This window comes from Callithrix jacchus, chromosome 5 (assembly GCF_049354715.1).
Source record: "Callithrix jacchus isolate 240 chromosome 5, calJac240_pri, whole genome shotgun sequence".
NCBI lineage: Eukaryota > Metazoa > Chordata > Mammalia > Primates > Cebidae > Callithrix > Callithrix jacchus.
The window spans coordinates 4,333,299-4,348,102 of record NC_133506.1 but is presented as its reverse complement, the minus strand read 5'-3'; the positions used below and the strand labels follow the sequence as shown (position 1 = coordinate 4,348,102).

Here is a 14,804-nt window from a genome sequence, read left to right as displayed (position 1 = left end):
GCGGGGCTAGCGATGCGACCAAGTGCGCTTGCGCGCACCGCCCCAGCTGGGCTTAAAGAGCAGGGCGGGGACAGAGATCTGTACCTGCGGCACCGAGACGCGGCCAGAGAGGGGCAGTCGATGAGAGGGCTGCCTTGGCATTAGGAGTGCGTCGGCTGCACCTTGACGGACGGAACTTGGGAAGGAGGGGAGGGGACCATCGGGGTCGGCGGGGAGCTACGGGTATGCATAGCTCATAGAGCGTCAGAGCCGGCGACGTCCTGTGGGAGATGGGGAAACTGATGCTCGGAGTGGGACAGTCACTACCTCAGGGACACACAGTTGATAGGAGTGGGAGTGGCCGTGGTAATGGAGGCCCCAGGGAGGGGCAGGGGCCCGTAGCACATCAGGGGCTGAACCTGTATTAGAACCCATTCTTGTTTCCCAGCCCAGCCAGGTCCCAGAAATTAGGACTCTTGGAGGTAACCCTGTGTTCCTCAAAAACTCCAGTACCTCTTACATCAGGATCTGGGGCAGTTTTTAAAAATATGCAGATTCATGATTCGTACCCCAACCTCACTGCTTAGCAGCCCCCATTGCCTTTCCCTGTTTCTTCCTTCCGGGTTGTGATAAGCTTGTCTGCAGTCCGAAACACCTGATACGAATTTTAGTTAAATGAAATTTATCAGCCTAGGTTGTAGGGAATTAACCATGAGTAAGACGCAGCCACTGCTTTCAATTTTTCAATGATAAGAAGGTAGGCAATAAGTGCTTTTCTGGAGGAATCAGGGATGGCTTTTGGGGTCTTGAAGGATGCATGGGAAGGTATAGGTAGTGAGGGAGGTAGGGGTAGAGGTGAGAGGCTGGGATGGGGGCAGTGTTCCAAACTGTAGGAACAAAAGCAGCAAAGGCCATCTGGGCGCAGTGTCTCAGGCCTATAATCCCAGCCCTTTGGGAGGCCGAGGCAGGTAGATCACTTGAGCTCAGGTGTTGGAGACCAGACTGAAATATGGTGAAAACCCGTCTCTACTAAAAATACAAACATTAGCCTGGTGCATTGGGCCGTGCCTGTAATCCCAGATACTCAGGAGGCTGTGGCGGGAGAATCCTTGAGCCCCGGAGGCTATAGTGAGCTGAGATCGCACTGCTGCACTCCAGCCTGGGTGACAGAGTGAGACTTTGTTTCAAAAACACAGCAAAAACAGGCATATAATTCTGAGGGTTGCTTGGCTTGTTTTACAGACTCTGAGGAGTTTGGTGTGGATAATGAGGAAGGGTCTGAGGGTTGCAACAGGATTTAAGGCTTAGGCTTGGAGAGGTAGCCTTGGATACCAGTTCCACGAGCGGCAGGAGCTGTCTAAGGGCTGTAAGCAGGGGAAAGACATGGTCAGTTTTGTGTGTTAGGCATTGGTTACAGCGTGGCAAATGGTTTGGAAGTGGGAAGACAGGCCAGAGAAAGCAGAGAGAGAGAGTTAAGATGTGAGATGATGAGGTCTTAGCCAGTGCAATGGCTGTGGAGATGGAGTGAAGGGAACAGATTAAAGAAATTTAGGAGTGAGAACTCCTGCTGATCTCAAGTGAGTGGCTCAACGCATCCCAACCCAACCTCGGGACCAAGATCCTTTTGACTCTTTTTTTTTTTTAGATGGAGTTTTCACTCTTGTTGTTCAGGCTGGAGTGCAATGGCATGATCTTGGCTCACTGCAACCTCCACCTCCCAGGTTCAAGCAATTCTCCTGTCTCAGCCTCTCAAGTAGCTGGGATTGCAGGTGCCCACCATCACACCCAGCTAATTTTTGTATTTTTAGTAGAGACAGGGGTTCACCATGTTGGCCAGCCTGGTCTTGAACTCCTGAGCTCAGGTGAATCACCTGCCTCAGCCACCCAAAGTGCTTGGGATTACCGGCATGAGCCACTGCAGGTGGCCCCTTTCGAATCTTTAAATAAAGCATATACATTATCTGACTACAGGAGGGCTGAGTCCTCCAGTCTTCCCTGTGTGGTCACAGGGTTGGGGAAGATGGTGGCAGATAGGTGTCTGGTTATTCCCAGAACAGTGTTTCCTGATGTCCTATCCTTGTTGGCTTTTGTACCTGAGGGGATATGAAGCAGCTGTTAACTATAATAGGCCCCAGGTGGCAGGAAGAGGCTACTGGGTCAACCAGGAACAAAAGAAGCTATTTCTAGTGCAGCATGAAATTAAAAGTCAAATACATGACCTAGGGTTCTCTGTGCAGGTTCCCCTCTTCCAAGATGGGTGCCAAATGACGAATATCAGGTGTCTATGGTGAGATTTGGGAAGGACCCCAGACCTTAACAGCCCTTTGGTCGAATCCCCTCACACTGTGGCAGGTAAGATGTCTTTATTCCCATTTTATAGATGTGGCAGCTGAGCCTCAGAAGTTGTGTGACTTGTTCAAGGTGACCCAGTTTGTGGTGGGACTGAGAATGAAGGGCTCTTGACCAAGGAACTTTCCAGGGAGGTTTTGCCCTTTCTGCTCCTTCTGCCTGGATGCTCTCCTCCAACATCCTGGCATGACTGGTTCCTTTGGTCATTCACATGTTTCATCCCTGGAGGCTGCCCCACCCCCTAAGTCTGTATCACATTATCCTTTGTATATTCTTTTTCTGAGTGGGGAGGGGGATGGAGTCTTGCTCTGTCAGCCAGGCTGGAGTGCAGTGGCATGATTCTCCTGCCTCAGCCTCCTGAGTAGTTGGGATTACAGGTGCACACCACCACACCTGGCTAATTTTTCTATTTTCAGTAGAGACGAGGTTTCACCATGTTGGTCAGGCTGTCTCAAACTCCTGATCTTGTGATCTGCCTGCCTCGGCCTCCCAAAGTGCTGGGATTACAGGTGTGAGCCACCGCACCTGGCCTTGTATTTTCTTCATAGCAGTTATTCATATCTGAAATTGTTGCTTTTACTTGTCTGCTGTTTCCCTCTGCTAGAATGTGAGCCCCATGAAAACAGGGACCATATTTGTTCACCACTTCACCCCCAGTACCTGGACTAGTGCCTGCTGCATGGCAGATGCTCAGTACTATTTGCTAACTGATGGAAATGGGTTGGGGAGAGAGAAAGAGAAGGAAACCAACATTTGTGAAAGCTGAGGATGTTTCAAGTACTTCTCACAAATTACCTCATTTAATCCCCTTGCAGACTTCCAAGGTAGAAATCGTATCTCCATGGGGTAAGAAACCATACTAAGCCAATGTGGTTTGTTACGTTTCAGGCTACAGACTTGTCTGAGAATCTCCATTAGGCACAAACTTTTGCACAAACTTTGTGGAGGAATTCACAGACCTTCTCAGGCTCACTTGGGGAATCTCAGATCAAGAAACCTAGGATTGGGGAACATGCCCAGGGTCTTTCTGGCCCCAGACCTTTGCTGAATTCTCACTGCCTGGTAAGGTTGGAGTCCATGTAGTGGATGATTGAGAATCTGCTGAAGATTCTGGAGCAGAGGGAGATGATTTGCCCTGAGCCTTTAGTGTCTCTAACAGTTCGAATCCTGACTGTGGGGAAGTCATCTTACCGCTCTGAATCCCACTCTCCTCACTTTCAAAGTGAAATCTATTTTTTCCTAACAATAACTACCATTTATTGATCTGGTCGCCAAGCGCCAGGTACTTGGTTAATGACTTTACAGTCATTGTCTCACTTTCCCTTACCTCTCTATGAAGTCAGTGTCTTTATAGCCTCCATTTTATAGCCGGGGAAGTGAAGGCTTGAAGAGGTATCCTGACTTGCCGAAGATCACAGCAGCACTATCAGCCACGGTGTTCCCACACATGTACCATGCGATGTGCCGTGGGCTCAGACTTCCCAAAGCTAACTGTTGAATCAATTGCATTCTCTGTTCTTGCGGTTTGTGGGAGCATTTGAGTCTGAATTAGGCAATAAAAGGTATAGAGGGATTTACTTCACCGTGAATGAAGGCCAGTCCCCTAACTTTGTGCCTTACCTTTCTTCCTGCGAGGGCATCTCTCCAAGTCTGGACTGTGCCTTTTGATTGGGACATCTCTGTCAGCCCCAGGGTCTGGATCGTACGTGGTCTGTGTCTGTACACGGCTCCTGTCTCTTCTTAGTGGTGATATCACCCCACCTGGTACTGTTGTTTATGAAACCGTCTCCCCACCTGGCTGGGGGCCACTGCTTTGGTCATTCAGAGTGGGAAATTCCTCTGTCTTCCAGCCCCTAGCACAGGCCTGGCCCAGCATTGCTGCTCAGGAAATGCCTGTGGAATCAAAGTGAGGACTGTCCCAGGTGTTGAGGATTTACTGTGTGCTAGGCCTGTCCCTGACACTTTATATGTGTTATCTCATTTATACCCCCACAGTCATCCTGGAAGGGAGAAGCTATTCTCCTCATTTTACTGAGAAGAAACAGAATAATTGAAGTTGGGCTTTGCCTTAGGCCTACTTGTGATGATTGATGGCACCAGGGCCAACTCTTAGGTCTGTGCCCTGGTCGTGCTTGATGACTCTTAGAGGTGTGTGGGCTGAAAAAGGGGAAACACACTTCGAGGCCCCCAGGATCCTCAGAGACCTTCTACTAACAGGTTCCTAGTCCAGCTCTCATTTCATCCGTGAGGACACAGAAGCCTAGAAAGGGGAGAAAACTTACTTGTAGACCTTCTTCTCTACTTGCTAGGTATTTATGTATCCACTTTTAGGCAGAATGGGTCTGTTTTGACTCACCATTGCACCACCCAGGTAGCCCAGTGCCTGATCCAGGTTGATGCCCAGTAAAGACTTTTACATTTTATTTATTATGAAAACAATGAGAAAGGTATAAAAATTAATAGAACAAATAACTGTGTATCTAGCATCCAGCTTGCAAAATAAAACACTGCTAATATAAAGACCTTTTTGTTTCCCTCCATGACTGATACCCCCAACCCAAGAGGTAAAGACTCTCCTGAATTTGGTGTTTATTATTCCTATACAATATTTATTAAGATATAATTCATGCACCATAAAGTTCCCCCTGTAAGGTGTACAATTCAGTGGTTCTTGGCATAGTCACAGGATTATACAGCCATTACCAGTGTCTGATTCCAGAACATTTTCATCACCTCAGAAAGAAATCTCATCCCTATTAGTAGTTACTCCCCAATTCTCCTTCTCCCCAGCCCCTGGCAACCAGTAATTTACCTTCTTTCTCTATGGTTTTGCCTATTCTGGACATTCCATGTAAATGGAATCCTGCAATCTATGGCCTTTTGTGACTCACTTCTTTGGCTTAGCATAATGTTTGCAAGATTCATCCATGTTGTAGCATGGATCAGAACTTCATTCCTTTGTATAGCTAAATAGTCTTCCATTGTAGGGATACATTACACTCTGTTCATCCACTCATCAGTTGATAGACATTTGGGTTGTTTGCACTTCTTGCCATTAAGAATAATGCTGCTGTGGCCAGGAGTGGTGGCTCGTGCCTGTAATCTCAACACTTTGGGAGGTCGAGGTGGGAGGATCACTTGAGCCAAGGAATCCAAGACCAGCCTGGGCAACATAGGGAGAGCACATATCTACAAAATATTAGCTGGGCATGGTGGTGTGCATCTGTGGTCCAAGCTACTAGGGAGGCTGAAGTGCGAAGATCACTTGAGCCTTGTAGGTCAAGGCCGCAGGAAGCTATGGTCGTGCCACTGCACTTTTGCCTGAGTGACAGAGCGAGACCTGTCTCAATAATCATAATAATGCTGCTTTGAACATTCAGATACAGGTTTTTGTGTAGATGTTTTCTGTTTTTGTGGGTAGATACCCAGCAGTGGAATTGCTGGGTCATATGATAAATATGTTTATCTTTTTGAGGAACTGCTGTTTTCCAAAGTGGCAGCAATTGTATGAGAGTTCCAATTTTTACATCGTCATCAATAGTCATCCCTCTGTGGGGAATTGGTCCAGGACCTCCCATGGATACCAACATCCGAGGATACTGAAGTCCCTTATATAAAATGGTGTAGTATTTCCTATAACCTATGTACATCCTCCTGTCTACTCTTTAATTTTGTTTTATTTTAAATTTAAATTTTATTTACTTATTTTGAGACAAGGTCTCCATCAGGCTGGAGTGCAGTGGTGCGATCATAGCTCACTGCAGCCTGAAACTCTTGGGTTCCAGGGATCCTCCTGTCTCAGCTTCCCAACTAGCTGAGACTACAAGTGAGAGCCACCACACTGTCCTTTCCGTGTACTTTAAGTCATCTAGGTCAGGCACAGTGGCTCACGCCTGTAATCCCAGAACTTTAGGAGGCCTGAGGTCAGGAGTTTGGGACCAGCCTGGCCAACATGGCAAAACCCTGTCTTTACTAACACTACAAAAATTATCCGGGTATGGTGGCGCATGCCTACAGTCCCAGCTATCCAGGGAGGCTGAGGCAGGAGAATTGCTTGAACCCCCGAGGCAGAGGTTACAGTGAATTGAGATTCTGTCACTGCACTCCAGCCTGGGCGACAGAGTGAGACTCCATCTCAAAAAAAAAAAAAAAGAAAAGTCATCTCTAGGCCACTGGTAATACCTGATACAATGTAAATTGTTACGCTGTGTTGTTTAGGAAATAACAAGGAAAAAAGTCTGTACATGTTCAGTACAGATGAAACATATTTTCCACATATTTTCAAGCTGCAGTTGGTTGAATCACAGATGCGGAACCCATGGATGTGGAGGGCCGACTGTACTTGTCTGATTATGGCCATCCTAGGTGGTCACTGTGGTTTTGATTTGCATTTTCCTAATGACTAATAATGTTGCATATTTATTCATGTGCTTATTGGCAGTATGTCTATCTTCTTTGGAAAAGAGTCTGTTTAAATGTTTTGCCTATTTATAAGTTATTTGTCTTTTTATTGTTGGGTTGTAGGAGTTCTTTATCTATTGAGGATAGTACACCCTTCCTTATATGTGATTTGCCATTAATTTCTCCCATTCTGTGGGTTGTCTTTTCAGTTTTTCGACAGTGTCTTTTGAAGCACGTATTTTAAAATTTTGATGAAGTCCCATTTATCTATTTTTTTCTTTGCTTGTGCTTTGAATGTCATATCTAAGAAACCATTGCCTAATTCAAAGATCACAAAGATTTACACTTATGTTTTCTTCTAAGAGTTTTATAGTCTTGGCTCTTATATTTAAGTCTTTGATTCATTTTGAGTTAATTTTTATATAGGGTATGAGATAGGTCTTAGGCATTTTTATCCTTTTATTAGGTGTATTTCTAAACAATATATGACACTTTTTCATGGTATTTGCACTTGTAAGTGGTAAATTATCATGATTCTTATGCAGCTTGCTTTTTTCTTTTGGTGTATGTCCAGAGATTCATTCGCAGGCGCGTGAGTGTGCGCGTGTGTGTGTCCGTCCCCTAAGATGGAATCTTGCTCTGTCACCCAGGCTGGAATGCAGTGGCACAGTCTCAGCTCACTGCAACCCACGTCTCATATTCAAGCAATTCTCCTGCCTCAGCCTCCTGAGTAGCTGGATTATAGGCGACCGCCACCACACCGGGCTAATTTTTGTATTTTTAGTAGAGATGAGGTTTCACCATGTTGGCCAGGCTAGTCTCGAACTCCTAACCTCATGAGCTGCACCCCCTTGGCCTCCCAAAGTGCTGGGATTACAGGCATGAGCCGTCACACCCGGCCTTTTGATTATCTGTATTTTAAGGGTAACTAGTTCATTCATTTTCACTGTTCTATAGGTTTAATTGCATAAAAATACCACATTTTGTTTGTTTATTGTCCTGTGAATGGTCATTTGGGTCCTCTAGTATTTTATTATATAAATGGCAAAGAGACTAATAGATGCCTCCTGTTCAGTGTGTCAAAGGTCATGAACATATTCAGACTTACGAGGTAATGCAAAGTTTCTCTCCTAAGTGGTTTTGCAAATGTGCACTCCTGCCAGCAATGTATTAGAATTGCCCTCGTTCTACATCCTCACCGAGACAGAATTGTCAGGGTTTCTAACTTTTGTCAGTCTAGTGATTGTGAAACAGTGTCTTATGGTGATTTTCCAGATTAACAGCAAGATTTGCTTTTCAGTAAGTATTTACGTGGTTGGATGGATGAATGCATGGAAGTGGAAGGGGCACAGCTCTTTGAGGAGGCAATGCTGGGCCCAGACTGTGTGGCTGTCTGTAGGGAAACCCTGGAGCTAGAGAATGTTGGGGCAGGCTGACAACTCTATATGTGGGAGAGGATGGTTGTTACCTTGAAACCTCTCCCTGGGGAGAGGCTATTGTCCTGCCCTTCCGCCTCCTTGAATTTTGTAAGAAGGAGGGAGTGGAGAGAGAGTGAAGTCAAAAGAGAATTGTTGGGGCTGGATGCAGTGGCTCATGCCTGTAATCTAAGCACTTTGGGAGGCCAAGGCAGGAGGATCACTTGAGACCAGAAGATAGAGGTCAGACTGGGCAACATAGTGAGATCCCACCTCGACAGAAAATTTTTGTAAGATTAAAAAAAACAAGGAAATTGCCTAAGGATGAGAGGTCACAGGGACCCACGTCACCCTCAGGAATGACCCTTTCTCTGGGACCTTTTTATGATCTCTGTATTAGTGTGATCTGAACTTTCCTTGTTTATTCTACTGAGTTTGGAGATGATCTTAATCATAAATAAGAAAATGAATAGTAATGATCATATATTGAACTCTTATATGCCAGGCACTTATGCCTTTTCTTTTTAAAAATATATGCATCAGCTAGGTGCAGTGGCTCACGCCTGTAATCCAAGCACTTTGGAGGCCAAGGCGGGCAGATCACCTGAGGTCAGGTGTTCAAGACCAGCCTGACCAACATGGTGAAACCCTGTCTTTATTTAAAAAAAAAATGCATTATCTCATTCAATTCCTTATGGGACAGGTACTATTAATATTCCCATTTATTTTATTTTTAAAATAGGGATGGGTCTCACCATATTGTCCAGGGTAGTCTCAAACTCCTGGTCTCAAGTGACCCTCCTCCCTTGGCCTCCTAAAGTAATGGGATTACAGACATGAGCCACTGCGCCTGGCCTATTCCCATTTTATGGATGAGAAATCAGAAGATCAAAGAGACAGAGTAACTGAGGGTTTGCACATAGGCAGCTGGACTCTAGAACTCTTAGGCATCATGGTGTATGGTTAACTTGGCTCAGCCAAACCCAGGAGAGCAAAGAAAAGAGAGGCTTGTAAAACTGGGAAAATCTGAATAAGATCAGTGCATGATATCAATGTCCTACTACGGAGATACTGTAGTATTTCTTACAATTGCATGTGAATATACATTATCTTGATAGAAATTTTAATTAAGAAATAGAATTTGGCTAGGCATGGTGGTACACCCCCATAGTCCCAGCTACTCGGGAGGCTGAGGTAGGGGGATTGCTTGAGCTAGGAGTTTGAGGCTGCAGTGAGCTATGATCATGCCACTGCACTCCAACCTGGGTAACAGTGAGACCTTGTCTCCAGGGGGAACATCACACACCCCAGTGTGTGTTGAGGGTGGGAGACTAGGAGAGGGAGAGTAGAGGGTGGGGAGATTGGGGAGGGATAACATTAGGATAAATACCTAATGTGGGTGACAGGGGGATGGAGGCAGCAAACCACCATGGTTTGTGTATACCTTTGTAACAATCCTGCAAGATCTGCACATGTACCCCAGAACTTAAAGTAAAATTAAAAAAAAAAAATTTAAAGAAATGTAAGGCCCAAAGCATTAGGCAGAATGATAGAGATATTTGTGCTAATAAAATTTTCAGCCCATGAGAGAAAAAATCTGAAGGCTCTGCTTAAGGAGGTCATTTGTCTTTGAGTTAGCAGAGTCACAGGGAGATAGGCAGTGTGCCCCCAGGTGTGGGAGCAAGCAGGGTCACCCTCAGGACACTCAGGATAGAGTGGTAGTACCCTCAGACCCTTGGGGTAGGTTTCCCAGCTTAGCCTTTTGGGCCTCCCTCTGCCCCTCACCCCTTGAGCTGACTGACCATGATCACAAGGGCAAGAGCAGAGCCACAGCACCCCCTGCCCTCCACCACTGCTTGGTTTTTCGTGGAGAACAGACATTATTCCCCTGTTCTCAGAACCCTTCCTGGGGAGGCCCCTGTGTCAACTGTGATTAACTGTCGGTGCCTCTGTGCCTGTGTGTCCCCCAGCAGCCTGAGACTCCTGAACCTTTAGAGCAAACCTGATGCCACTCCCAACCTGGAGGGCATGAGAGAGTGTTTGTTTGAGGCACTGAACTACATGGGAAACTGACCGAGCCTGGGGCAAGCCCATCCTGAGACCCCAGGCAGGGCCTGGGCTTTGGCCCAGGATTTATAGGGTGGTTTGACAAGATCCTGGGATTTCAGTGTGGGCCCCATGAAGACTTCTCTTCCAGAATGTTGGGCACTGTCTCGAATTCTACCCACAGCTGGCAGACCCCAGGCTTCCCACCTTAGTACACCAACATACACAGAGCCATAGCCACATCGTCACGTTGTTGACATCTTTCTTTTTTTTTTTTTTTTTGAGACAGTCTCACTCCGTTGCCAGGTGCCAGACTGGAGTGCAGTGGCGCAATCTTGGCTCATTGCAACCTCCGCCTCCTGGGTTCAAACAATTATCCTGCCTCAGCCTCCTGAGTAGCTGGGATTACAGGTGTGCCACCACGCCCAGCTAATTTTTTTTTTAAAAGATGGGGTTTCACCATATTGGTCAGGCTGGTCTCGAACTCCTGACCTCAGGTGATCCACCCACCTCAGCATCCCAAAGTGCTGGGATTACAGGTGTGAGCCACCGCGCCGGGCCAACATCTTTCTATGGGCTGAGCACTTTTGTTTCATTTCTTTCTCTCAACCATATTACAAGGCAGGTTGTCTTTGTGTATTCATTTTGCAGAGAAGGAATTCAGGGCTCAGAGAGGTTAAGTAACTTGCCCAGGGTCACTCAACTTATAAATAGTACAGCAAGAATTTGAACAGGCAGTCCTGACATGTGCCAGGCCCAACCTAGTCCCTGCAGATGCAAAATGTGGGTAACCTCCCACATGGGCACTGAGGAAGGAGAGCTGTGCAGACCCCAGGCACAATTACTGCTTGAAGTGTAACTTACTGTTTACTTATATCTAGCTTATATATATAAAATCATGCTTAGTTCCATATAATCTTTCTATATAATCATATAACAGATGATAGTTGGAGCTGTACGGACACAGTGCTGATTTATATAATCCTTCTATATAACCATATAGTAGTTTGTAGTAGGAGGAATGCCTAGAGCAGTCACAGAGCAGAAGCAGTACATGGGAAAAATGACCAGACCAGGACAAGAATCAATGACCCGTGTGGTAGTGCCCCTGCCTGAAAGGGCATGCGCCCTATGGCAGGTCAGGGCCTAGACGGCAGCACTCAGCCTCCACTGCACGGCCGGCTTGGAGCAACAGTTATTTCTCCTGAAAAGGAGTTGCAGTACCTCGCATCCAGTTCTTGTGGAAAGTAGGCCTCAGGCCTGAGATCCTGCGAACAACCGAGGGAGAAGAACCCCTCTGGTGTAATCGCGCCACGGCGGCTGTATACTCTGAGCTTTTCTCGCTACTGTGCCAGCTCAAATCATCCTATAAAATATCTTAGAGAAGAGCATACTCTGTCAGCTCCCACTGCACTGGTTTACAGTTATCCTTCTATAGGAATCCTTTGAAGTCTCCCGCCCCCAGATAAGAAATGTTGCGCACGGCACTTGTTGCACACAGCTCACCTCCTTGCCTCGGTGACCTAATGGGGGTAGACCCCTTTTTGTACATGACCCTCTATTACTGTGCATGGCACAGCCCCCTACTGTGCACGGCCCTCCTCTCTGACCAGGTGACCTAATGGGGTGGCCCCCTTGCTTGCTACTCACATGATTATGTATGCCCTATCATTAAGCGTATAGATGACCTCACTCATGACCCTTCCCCTGCCTTGTACCTAATAAATACAGAGGCTTCTGGATGTTTGGGGCCTCACCTGTCTCTGCCTGTAAATGGCAGGGAAAAGACTTCCCTGCTGTCTTTTCCAGTCCTTTGGTGTCCTGTCTCTTTACTTCTTGGATCCAGTGCCTCAGCACAGCAACAGGGGACACCCCACGACCCTGTACAGCTGTGGCCCTACACAAAGCTGAAAGAGAAACATTGCTGGCCCTTGAAGAGCTAATGATAATATCACCAGACATCTACATAGTGCCTGTGATGGGGCAGGCACAGGCCAAGCTCTCATGGGTTACTTCATTGAATCCACACCACATCACAACCCAGTGGAATAAGGTTATGCTTATTTTATGACAGAAATCGAAGCTCTGTGAGGAAAACAGACCTATTCAAGGTCACATAGCGAGTTGCAAAGTCTGACCTCCTCTTGTTGGCTTCCTCCCTCCTCCAAGCTGGCCTCCCAGGCCCCTCCCTACTGCTGGTCTGCACACCCCTTCTTCCCTCCACCCAGCTAAGCCTTGTCCATGGCCCCTGCCCCTTTCATTTCTATTATTAGCATAGTTTGGAGCCTGGGATTGGGCCACACTATCTGGATGGTGACCCCTGGGGGTATACTTCTACCCCACGGTGTCCTTTAGCTCTTCCTATCTCTCTCCCAGCTGCACAGCAAGGGCGTGTTGGAGGGGCCCACCACCCAGGCCCTTACCTGTCTGTGGTGGCCTACCTTGTGTACAGGTGGGCCCTGTGCGCAGTAATAGAGGGTCGTGTACAAAGAGGGAGTATGCACAGCCCATGCAGCGTAGAGGATGGAGCCCGCAGGATGCCCTTAATCCCTTACCTGGCAGGGAGGCAGCACACATGGGGCTGGGGGCGGGACTGGGCTTCTTGGGGCTGAGTGGTTCTGGAAGCCGATATGAGCAGCAGCGACTGCTGGCATTATCTAGGCTCTAAGAATAGCTTGGGATGAAGAGTCAGAGGTTGAGGCCAGGGAAGAGGAGAGGAGCCTGTTCCTGCCACCAACTCCTGCTGCTTGGCCTGGAAGCCGGGAAGCCTGCTTTCTGGCTCACCATTTGCTCTGGGATGGTTTTGTGTGGACACATCTTGTCCACCATTGGGCTGGAGGAAAGAGGGTACCTCTGGGACTCAGACCTAGGCTGCCTGAGCTCAGGCTGAAGGCAGTAGGCCCACAGTCTGAGGACTAGCCCTCACCCAGGCCCCTCCCCACTGGCACAGGGTAGGGGTTTGTTTTTTCAAGGATCATGCTGGAAGTGATCTTCATTTAGCAAACACTTAAAAAATAGGTTCTATGTACACGATTTAAAATGCAAAGGGCATACAAGGGGAAAAAAAAATCACTCTCCCTCCCTTAACGTGGCCCCCAGCTACGAAACACTGTTACCAGCTTTCTTGGGAGACTTCCAAAGGCAGTCCATCCATAGATAAGCCCACAGATGCACAAATTTTTCTCTCCCCGATTTTTACACAGGAGGTGGCATAGCCTATACATTCTTCTGCTCCTCACTTTTTTTTTTTTTTTTTTGAGACAGAGTCTAGCTCTGTTGCCCCAGGCTGGAGTGCAGTGGCATGATCCTGGCTCACTGCAACCTCTGCTTCCTGGGTTCAAGCAATTCTCCTGCCTCAGCCTCCTGAGTAGCTGGGATTACAGACATGTGCCACCATCCCTGGCTGATTTTTGTATTTGTAGTAGAGACAGGGTTTCACCATGTTGGCCAGGCTTGTCTTGAACTCCTGACCTCAAGTGATCCATCTGCCTCAGCCTCCCAAAGTGCTGGGATTACAGGTGTGAGTCACATACCCAGCCACATTTTAAAAAATCTAATGATATACCTTGGAAATAACAGCATTAATGTAGAGTCCCTACTAGTGCCACGTACTATTCTAAGCACTTTAGATGTTTTAACTCATATAATGCTCATCACAGCACTAGGAGGTGGGTCCTATTTGTGAATCTCTACCGTTAAGAGGTTAAGTCATTCTCCAAGACTTTGTGGCTGGTAATTGGCAGAGCCAGGACTAAAACCCAGGCAGCCTCACTTTAGACAAGGTGCCCCTTCCTCACTACTCTGCTGCCTCCCAAGCTTGAGTCATGTTGAGACTCACGGCATGCCCTCCCTCTTCCTAAGGGCCAAGCCACGTATAGTGAACACTTACCATATACCAGGCTGAGGCTGGGCTACTGCAGTGTAAGGAAGACCAGGGCTCTGTCCTCATGGAACTGGCATCCCAGTGCCCATGAGTGTCTGCCAGCCAAGGCAGGAGGAGGGAGACCCACTTGTCTCATACCCATGTGCCCTTGTATAGGTCTGCTGTTCAGACACACCCTGGTCCCATGTCCACTAGTCCTATAGTCACACCACCCCTGAGCTGGAAGGTCTTGGAGCCCACAGTTATAGACGGGAACACAGGGGCCCAGACAGAGGTGGACATAAGAGAGCACCAGGTGGCCCCAGTGAGACTCATCCCCTGCCTCCCAGGATCCATTTCAGCAGGGTGGGTGGGGGGTGTCTTTAATCCAGGGCCCAACCATTGTTTGAAGTTGGGAACAATTGAAGGACAAGGGAGCTATAGATAGATCCACAGCTGCTGTCACTTGTCCCAGCCTGGGCACTGGGCCTGAGCATTGTCTACATGGGAGCACTCTAAGCAGTGAGGCCCACTCCTAGGGGTGGGAGGTTGGCCCAGCTCAGCTCATCTCAGCTCTGGAGAGACAGAGTCAGAGGCCAAGACAGAAAGACAGTCTTGGAGGACAGAGAGTGGGACAGGGCAACACCAAAAGGCCTTTGAGAGGGGCGATGGATTCCCATCAAATATCAACAGTACTGAGATTGGCTGGGGGGTGGGAGGGCAGAGACAGGGCCTGAGCCACAGCTTGAACT

General features: G+C 47.6%; 1 protein-coding gene across 5 annotated transcripts in view; it reads left to right on the top strand.

The window, feature by feature from the left end:
* Nucleotides 1–16: 16 nt before the first annotated feature.
* The window catches only part of MYH7B (myosin heavy chain 7B), a 46,285-nt gene continuing 31,497 nt past the window's right edge, over nucleotides 17–14,804 (top strand). For all 5 annotated transcript variants that reach the window (XM_078371057.1, XM_078371055.1, XM_078371058.1 and 2 more), the window contains exons 1-2: nucleotides 17–222; nucleotides 2,217–2,331. The gene's annotated coding sequence lies outside the window, so the exon portion shown is untranslated. The remainder of the gene's footprint in view (nucleotides 223–2,216; nucleotides 2,332–14,804) is intronic.